The 9,425-nt window shown below is 34.8% G+C and overlaps 1 non-coding gene across 1 annotated transcript; it reads left to right on the forward strand.

Moving 5' to 3' along the window:
- Positions 1-6,771: 6,771 nt before the first annotated feature.
- LOC112438582 (small nucleolar RNA SNORA4) lies at positions 6,772-6,918 on the forward strand. Its single transcript, XR_003026988.1, has one exon. It is a non-coding gene; the product is annotated as a small nucleolar RNA SNORA4 (small nucleolar RNA).
- Positions 6,919-9,425: the final 2,507 nt, after the last annotated feature.

Genomic DNA, 9,425 nt, shown 5'->3' on the forward strand with positions numbered 1-9,425 from the left:
CAAAGAAGAAAAAGAATCTTGAGCAACTTCTTTCAAAGGTGGAACTTTTATAAGGTTCCACAAAGAGCAAAGTATAATGACAAACATATTTTTAGTAATATTAAAAACTATAATGTAATTCAAGCTCATGGTAAAAAGACAATCACACATTATAGAAGGATATGAAATTAAAAGTAAAACTCACCCCCAGCACAGTTCTACACCTTAAGGGAAATAACTATAACTTTCCAGAAATTGTACTTGTTTTATACAGACATGTCTATGTATATTCTCTTATTTTCACAAATGGAACTTTATTCCATGTACTATTCTGCAAAAGAAGGCTTTCTTTTAGCATTCTAGTTAAAACCTGGGCCTCATTTGAAATTTGTTCCTTGTGTATTAAGTTTCACAGACTGAATATTTAGCAAGCTTAGATTATGAATAGGCAGGGCCATGAATCAGTTATTTTTCAGTGGAAATTGCTGTTTTCCTTTTTCTCATCTTACTACCTAATCCCTAAGCAGTCAAATGGACCAGCTGTGCAATAAATCTACGTTAGATAAAAAAGATAGTCAAAAACATTATTTTGGCTCCTTTTTGATCTGGTACGTTTTTATAAATAGAAATGACCACAATAAATGCATTCATTCATTTTACAAATGTTTATTAAGTACCTACTGTGTACTTGACACTATTCTAGATGTTGGGGATAAACACAAAAATTTATATTAATACAATACATTAATAATAATTATAATTACATTCATTATTATAGCCACATTTTTCAGTCTACATTATCATTCCAAAAAATATAAAAACTGTTTTTTGTTGCTTGGGGATTCACTTGAAATTCATATTTACTTTGAGCCAACATTTTCTCTGAGTTCTAACATCTTTTCCATGTTAATATCAACTACCATCCAGTTCTTAGTATTTTTATTAATTAAAGGCCATAGTTTATTTAGGTTTCCTTAGTTTTTACTTAATATCCATTTTCAGTTTCCCAATCTCATCCATGAAGCCACATTATATTTAGTTAAAATATCTTTTTAGATTCTTAGTCGTAATATTTTATTTTAAAAAATATGTTATTGAGAAAGAAATCACATAACAGAATTAACCATTTTAAAGTGTCCAATTGAAAAAAAGGGCAAGATGACCAACTAGATGCAGCTAGGAAGTGCCACTCTCACTGACAGAGACTGGGATTTGGACTAAACCACTGTAATTTGAGAAGATCTTTAGAGATAAAATGCCAAATGCAAATGGAGAAAAGAGGCAGATGTTGAGGCTGAAGAGGGAGAAAGTGAGGAACCCTATGTGGGGGGCTTGAATGCTAGGGCTGATTCCTGGACCTGAATGATCCTGGGGAAGGGAACATAGCTGGAAATATTAGGAAACACAAAAGAGCCACGTGGTTGAGTAAGAGCCTATTTAGCACCCATTGCTCTTAAGTGCTGTCTACAGGTAACACAGGCCAAACTAACAATAGCAAAAAACACTTCACTAAGTCACCCCCCATGAGACACCAAGATCAAAAATTCAAAAACAAAGACCTTGTATAGAGGCTTGAAATAGAACCAACTTACTATACTCAATTTGCACTGCAGCTGAAGGAACAACAGCCCTCCCAAATGAGAAACAATCAGTGCAAGAACTCTGCGAATTCAAAAAGCTAGAGTGTACCCTTACCTCCAAACAAGCCTACTAGCTCCCCAGCAATGGTTCTTAACCAGTCTAAGATAACTGAAATGACAGACATGAAATTCAGAATCTGGATTGCAAGGAAACTCACTGAGATCCTGGAGAAAGTTCAAATCCAATCCAAGGAAGCCAAGCAATCATTATAATAATTCAAGAGCTGAAAGATGAAATTTCCATTTTAAGAAAGACCAAAACTTAACCTTTTGAGCTGAAAAATTCCCTATGAGAATTTCATAGTACAATTGCTAGTATTAAGAGCAGAATAGACCAAGCTGAGAAAAGAAACTCACAGCTCAAAGACTAGTTCTTTGAATCAACTCATTCAGACAAAAATAAAGAAAAATTAATTTTAAAAAATAAACAAAACCCTGAAGAAATATGGGATAATGCAAAGAGACCAAATCTATAACTTCTTGGCACATCTAAAAGATGTGCCATTTTATGCTAGATAAGGCCTGGGGACATGTGAAATTAGCTCCCTAGCTATGCAAAGAATGTTATAAAGAAAAGATATTTTATATAAAAAAGGATCTTGTATGGTAAATTCTTGCCCTAAAATAAAGTGATTGGTTGTTTAAAAAAAGGGATGTTTAGGACAAGTCAGAAAATCTAAGCATGTCACAGATGGTCTGTGTAAGTTGTGAAAGGATTTCTGAAAGGGAATTTATGCAAGAAATGTACAATTTGAAGGTTGTGAGGCCTCCTAAATGTTTCATAAAATGCCACTATGACTCTTAACTGTACAACCTACCTGCTTTACAGCTAGATAAGGCCTGGGAATATGTGGAGTTAGCCACACCCCTTAGCTATGCTGGAAAGAGTCAGACCTTATCTGCACTTTTGACTGGCATCCTGGGTTCCACACCTGGTACATAAATAAAATCACTTACAAACCAGGTTTTTCACCAAAAGTAATAGTTGCTAAGAGTTAACAGTGTAACATGTATGTGAGACTACTGAAGAAACAGTTTTACAAACAAGGCATGTAAGGAAAGTAGAATGTACTTTTGGTAAAAGATCATATAAAGATGGCCTGGCACAGTGGCTCATGCCTGTAATCCCAGCACTTTGGGAGGCCAAGGTGGGTGGATCATGAGGTCAGGTGTTCAAGACCAGCCTGGCCAACATGGAGAAACCCCGTCTCTACTAAAAATACAAAAATTAGTTTGGTGTGGTGGTGCACGCTTGTAGTCCCAGCTACTAGGGAGGCTGAGGCAGGAGAATCGCTTGAACCCAGGAGGTGGAGCTTGCAGTGAGCCTAGATTGTGCCACTGCACTGTAGCCTGGGTGACAGAGTGAGACTCCATCTCAAAAAAAAATAAAAAATAAAAGATTATATAAAAGCATGGGAATATGAATTTCTCATCTAAGTTTAGAGGGTTAAAGGGTTGTGTTAAGTGAGGCAGAAAAAATCTAAATGTTTAAGCAAGTTGTATTTTAAAAATTATGGTGTATAAATATATTGGCTAAAGTTAAAGGAGTATTATTCAGTTTTTCCATAAATTGAACATTGGAATAAAAGCACAACAGAGTTTTTTACAACATTGTTCTGCTGTTTAACAAAAAAAAATTGTTAAAGATTATAAAAGGTTTATGAAAATCTTACCTTATCATCAAATTAATTAAAACTGTTACTAAAAATGTTATTAAAACTAAATTTGGCATTAAAGATGCACAAATGCAAACATAAAATATGGTTTTCTATTTTGAAATGATTTTTATGTAATATTAAAAGATAATGAAAGGTTTTTGTTTGCCTTTTAAGTAAACTAAAAAAAAAGTATGAGGGGAGAGAGAAGAGAGATTCTGGTGGCCTTATACTATCTTCATTGAGTCTTGTTGTTTGGAAAGCTGAGTCCCCTCTCTATCAGAGTAAAAGAAGTTTATCCTTTTTTAAAATTTTTGAGTTATCAGTTTGGTTAAATGAATGACTTATGGTGACCTGGGATTCTATTTTGTGAAATCAAGTGTTTCAAACACAGGAAGCACTATCAAATATAAAATTGTTTTTAACTTTCTATGGGTTATATTTGTATAAAGAGGTTAGTAGTATGTGTTATGAAATTATATAAGATTCCTATAATTCTGATATGCCTCAGTATATGCTATCAGTAATAATTAAACTTGTTATGTTAAATTATTGTGTGCCACAGAAATAATAAATTTTCTTGTCAATTGTGTCTTTAACTGTGGCTGCCTTAAAATGTTCTTTTCGTCCACAGACAATTGTTGTTTTGTTTTGGTTATCTTTAGAAGATGATTTCACAATCAGCTATAAAACATTGACAGGAGCTCTTGAATGCAAGTTTCTTAGATAACTCGAGATTGTGACATTAGAATAAAGGAAATTAACTCTCAGGACTGTCATGGAAAGCTAAAATGTTCATGAATATCAAGCAGAACAGGAGTTGACTTAATGGACTGAGCTGATAGAAAACTGAAGTAACCTTTTTTTTTCACTTTTATGTTTTGCTAAAAACTTTGCTGATCCTTTTTGTTTTTTTCAGAGCCAAGGAAACTTATTTTTTGAGCTATTTAGAGGTTTTAACAACTGAGTAAAGTATACTGCTCTGAAGAAAATTAGAGGCATATTTGCTTCTCTCCATCTGATTTCCCCAGAATTTGGAAACTATGTGAGTATTCTTAAATTATGGCAATATAGTTATTTGCATAAATGCAATAAGAATGTTTTCTTTTACAACAGAACACCATCGGAGAAACTGGTTATTTTACCAAGTCTTTGACTAGAATGGTGTGTTGTCCTTTAAGGAATCAAATTTGACTTACAGAGCAAATAAAAGCCCATTGGGAAAACTGGCCTCATATCTTGTCTATGCAGTTCCTGTACAGAGTTCCTGACCTGTGGTAAGTAAAGAATGTCACTTTCTAACAGGCCCAGGAGCCCCAAGTTATCTTGAAACCTCAAGAGGAGAAGAATTTTTACCCAGCTCATAGGTATTTGAGGGTAAAAACCCATGGCTTGACTTGGTTTCTTAAAAAGTCTTATCTGAGATTCCTTATGCAACAGAGTTCCATCACAGCCAATTTAAAAGTCCTATGTGAAAAATAATTACTCTTGCTGCAGTCTATGCAAATAATCAGGCTAAGTATAATAAAACTAAAGTTTATTTTGCAAACAAATCAGCAGTATAATGATTTTTTTAAATAAAAATAAAGACTGGGAGAAAAAAATTGTTTCAATAATTATAGTACACCTGTTAGTTGTTTTTGAGTCTTCATTTTATTTTTTTCTGTACAAGTCAGATTAAATATTTTTGGTTGCCTACAAGTTATCAAACAAATGCTTTAAATCTTTAATTTCAAACCAGAAATTGCACTTGTTATCCTAGAACTCAGTATTTATAGTACACTGTCCACTTAAATGCTGTATTAAAACTATAGATGAGAATACTAACACCTTTGTCATGAAAGCCTTGGAATCCCAGCCTGGTCTGTGTGAGCAAGCTCAGACAACTGCAAAAGAGTTCCACGTCTCTCACCTTGGAGTCAACCTCTACCCCCACTATGCACCCTGTCAGCAGGAAGAAGCCAGAGCGATTGATAGCCTTTCTCCATCTTCATTGTCCATACCTTAAGAATAAGGTGCTATAAAACCAAAAAGCAGGAATTGAGACCACCTTTGAAAAAATTATAACTGAGGAGATCATGACAGTGATAGAGATCAGACCTAATCAACTCCATCTTGTTTCTCTTTTTTATTTTATTATTTTTTTTTTGAGACAGAGTCTCGATTTGTTGCCAGGCTGGAGAGCAGTGGCATGATCTTGGCTCACTCCCTGGTTTAAGCAATTCTCCTGAATCAGCCTCCTGAGTAGCTGGGATTATAGGCACGTGCCACCATGCCCAGCTAACTTTTGTATTTTTAGTAGAGATGGGTTTTCACCATGCTGGCCAGGATGGTCTTGATCTCCTGACCTTGTGATCTGCCCACCTCGCCCTCCCAAAGTGCTGGGATTACAGGCGTGAGCCACCGCGCCCTGCCTCTTGTTTTTAACCTTTAAGCTGTTCTTGTTTATTCTCGGGCATAGGCCACACTAACCTTGGGAAGAAATTCCTTTTATGGTTTGACTCTGAAACGAAATTGATAATAGCTCTTTCCTGAAAAGACCCCTTTCTTGCCTAGGGACCAATCTGCCTTTGCAGGACTAACAAATTAGCTACAAGATTAGAAATTATGCTTTAGGGTTTATGCAGCTTCTGGCTGCAAGAGTCTGAACCTTCCCAAATTGCTCCTGGGGGTAACATTACTACTGTAGAACCTAAGGTCAGTGCTTGAGATATTTTGCAGACCCTGCACTCGATGGATTAGCTGACACCACCCAGACTGGTAATCTGACTCAACCAGTTTTGCAATCCCAACCAGAAACAGAATACAGTGAGGAAACGTCACTTCAGCCCCCTATGATTCCATCTCCATCCTGACCAATCAGCACTCCCCACTTCCTGAGCCCCTACCCACCAAATTATCTTTAAAACTTTGATCTCTGAGTGCTCAGGGAGACTGATTTGAGTAATAATAAAACTCCACTTTCCTACACAGCTGGCTCGGTGTGAATTATACATTCTTCATTGCAATTCCCCTGCCTTGATAAATAAGCTCTGTCTAGGCAGCCAGCAAGGTGAACTTCTTGGGTGGTTACAATTCCAGTTACTTGGGGGGCAAAGGTGAAGGATCACTTCAGCCTACGAGGTCAAGGCTGCAGTGAGTGAGTCATGTTTGCATGACTGCACTCCAGCCTGGGTGACAAAGACATACCCTGTCTCAAAAAAAAAGAGGAAGAAAAAAAGAAACAAAGAACAAATGAAATGAATAGAAAATATTTATAAGGGTGAAATATATCAATCATGTATATTAATATAAATAGAATATTAGTATAAATAATTACTTTAAATATGATGGTCCAAACATACTAACTAAAGATAGAAATTGTCAGAGTGGGGAAAGGACAAAATCAACTGTATATGTCTAAAAGAAAGACACTTTCAATGTAAAGACACAGATAATTTAAAAATAAAGAGGTAAAGAAAGGTGTACGGTGTTAACATTTATCAAAACAAAGCGTGTTACCAAAAGTTAATGTTTTCAGAGAATGCTTTTGTTAAAAAGCCTTTACCAACTTGGGCTGTTTGGGATAATAATGTTGACCATTTTCCACAGTGGGTTATAACATTAATATATATATAATTCACTACTAGTTTGTAATCTACATTACATAAGTGTAAAAAAAGTGTGAGTAGCTATATTATTTTTTGAAAAGGCAGATTTCAGAGAAAGTGAAATGATCAGAAATGAAGAGCCATTTTTAAATGATAAAGGGTCAATTATTTAAGAGAATATAACAATCCAAAACAGGTACACATCTAAAAAGTAGAGTACTTGAGGCAAGAACTGACGGCACTGCAAAGATAAACAGACAAATCTACTTTTATAGTTGTAGACATCAACAACTCAATGTAAGTAACTGACAGATTAAGCAGGCAAAATATCAGTAAGAATAAAGATGGCCTGAGCATCACTTCAATCAATTTGATCACTTAGCAGTTATAGAATTATCCATATGAAAAGAGCATAATACACATTCTTCAAAAACACACATGAAATATTAAAAAGAACACATTTTGTGCTATAAAACACATCTTAACAAATTTGAAAGACTGTATCAAATAAAAAATAAAGTATGTTCTAGACCACAATAAATATGAATCAATTTTTTAAAAATTTACTTCAAATATTAACATGTTTTTAAATAACCCATGGTTCAAAAAAATTAAATGTAAAAATCATTTTAGCTACATGAAAACAAAAATATAATCAGAATTTGTGGGATGCAAAGTTAGCCATTCTTAAAGGAAAATGTGTAGCATTAAATTATATATTTGCCAGAGCAATCAGGCAAGAGAAAGTAAAAATGACATTCAAGTAGGAAGAGAGGAAGTCAAATTATTCCTGTTTGCAGACAACATGATCCCATATCTAGAAAACCCCATAGTCTAAGCACAAAAGCTCCTTCAGCTGATAAAATACTTCAGCAAACTTTCAGGATACAAAATCAACGTACAAAAAAATCACTAGCATTTCTACACACAAACAACAGCCAAACAGAGAGCCAAACCAGGAAGGTAGTCTCATTTACAATTGCCACAAAAAGAATAAAACACCTAGGAATTGCAGCTAACCAGGAAGGTGAAAAATCTCTACAATGAGAATTACAAAACACTGCTCAAAGAAATCAGAGAAGACACAAACAAATGAAAAAAACATCCAATGCTCAGGGATAGGAAGAATCAATATCATTAAAATGGACATACTGCCCAAAGCAATTTACAGATTAAATGCTATTCTTATCCAATTACCAACAACATTCCTCACAGAACTACAAAACACTATTTAATATTCATATGGAACCGAAAAAGAGCTTGAATAGCCAATGCCATACTAAGCAAAAAGAAGAAAACTGGAGGCATCACACTACCTGACTTCAAACTATACTACAGGGCTGTAGTAACCAAAAAAGCATGGTACTGGTACAAAAACATGCATGTAAACGAATGGGACAGAATAGAGAGTCCAGAAATAAGGCTGTACACCTATGACCATCTGATCTTTGACAAAGCTCACAAAAACAAACAATGTGGAATAGACTCCCTATTCAACAAATGGTGCTGGGATAACTGCCTAGCCATATGCAGAAGATTGAAGCTAGACCCCTTTCTTACACCATATACCAAAATCAATGAAAGATGGACTAAATACTTAACTGTAAAACCAAAAACTATAAAAAAAAAACTGGAAGACAACATAGGTAACACAATCCTGAACATAGTAACAGGCAAAGATTTTAAGACAGACACTAAAAGCAATCACAACAAAAGGAAAAATTGACAAATGAGATCTAACCAAATTTAAGATCCTCTGCACAGCAAAATAAACCATCAACAAGATAAAGAGACAACCTACAGAATGGAAGAATATCTTTGCAAACTATGCATCTGACAAAGGTCTAATATCCAGCATCTGTGAGTAATTTAAACAAATTTACAAAACAAAAACAAACCACTCCATTAAAAAGTTGTCAAAGGACATAAACAGACATATTTCAAAAGAAGACATACCTGTGGCCAACAAGCACATGACAAAAAGTTCAATATTACAGAAATGTTAAAACCACAATGAGATACCATCTCACACCAGTCAGAATGGCTATTAATAAAAAGTCAAAAAATAGCAGATGCTGCTAAGGTTGTGGAGAAAAGGGAACGTTTACACAATGTTGATAGGAATTTCAATTAGTACAACCATTTTGGAAAAAATTGTGGCTACTCTTCAAAGAGCCATGAAAACAGAACTACTACTTTACCCAGCAACCTCATTCCTGGGGATATACCCAAAGGAATATAAATAGTTCTATTATAAAGATATATGCATACATATATTCATGCAGCACTATTCACAATAGTTAAGACATGGAGTCAATCTAAATACCTATCAGTGGAAAACCGGATAAAGAAAATGTGGTACATATACACCATGGAATACTATACAGCCATAAAAAAGAACAAGATCATGTCTTTGTGGGAACATGGATGAAGCTGGGGGCTACTATTCTTAGCAAACTAATGCAGAAACAGAAAACCTAATACCAGATGTTCTCATTTATAAGTTGGAGCTAAATGATGAGGACTCATGAACACAAAGAAGGAAACAGGCACTGGAGTCT

This window comes from Pan paniscus, chromosome X (assembly GCF_029289425.2).
Source record: "Pan paniscus chromosome X, NHGRI_mPanPan1-v2.0_pri, whole genome shotgun sequence".
Taxonomy (NCBI): Eukaryota; Metazoa; Chordata; class Mammalia; order Primates; family Hominidae; genus Pan; species Pan paniscus.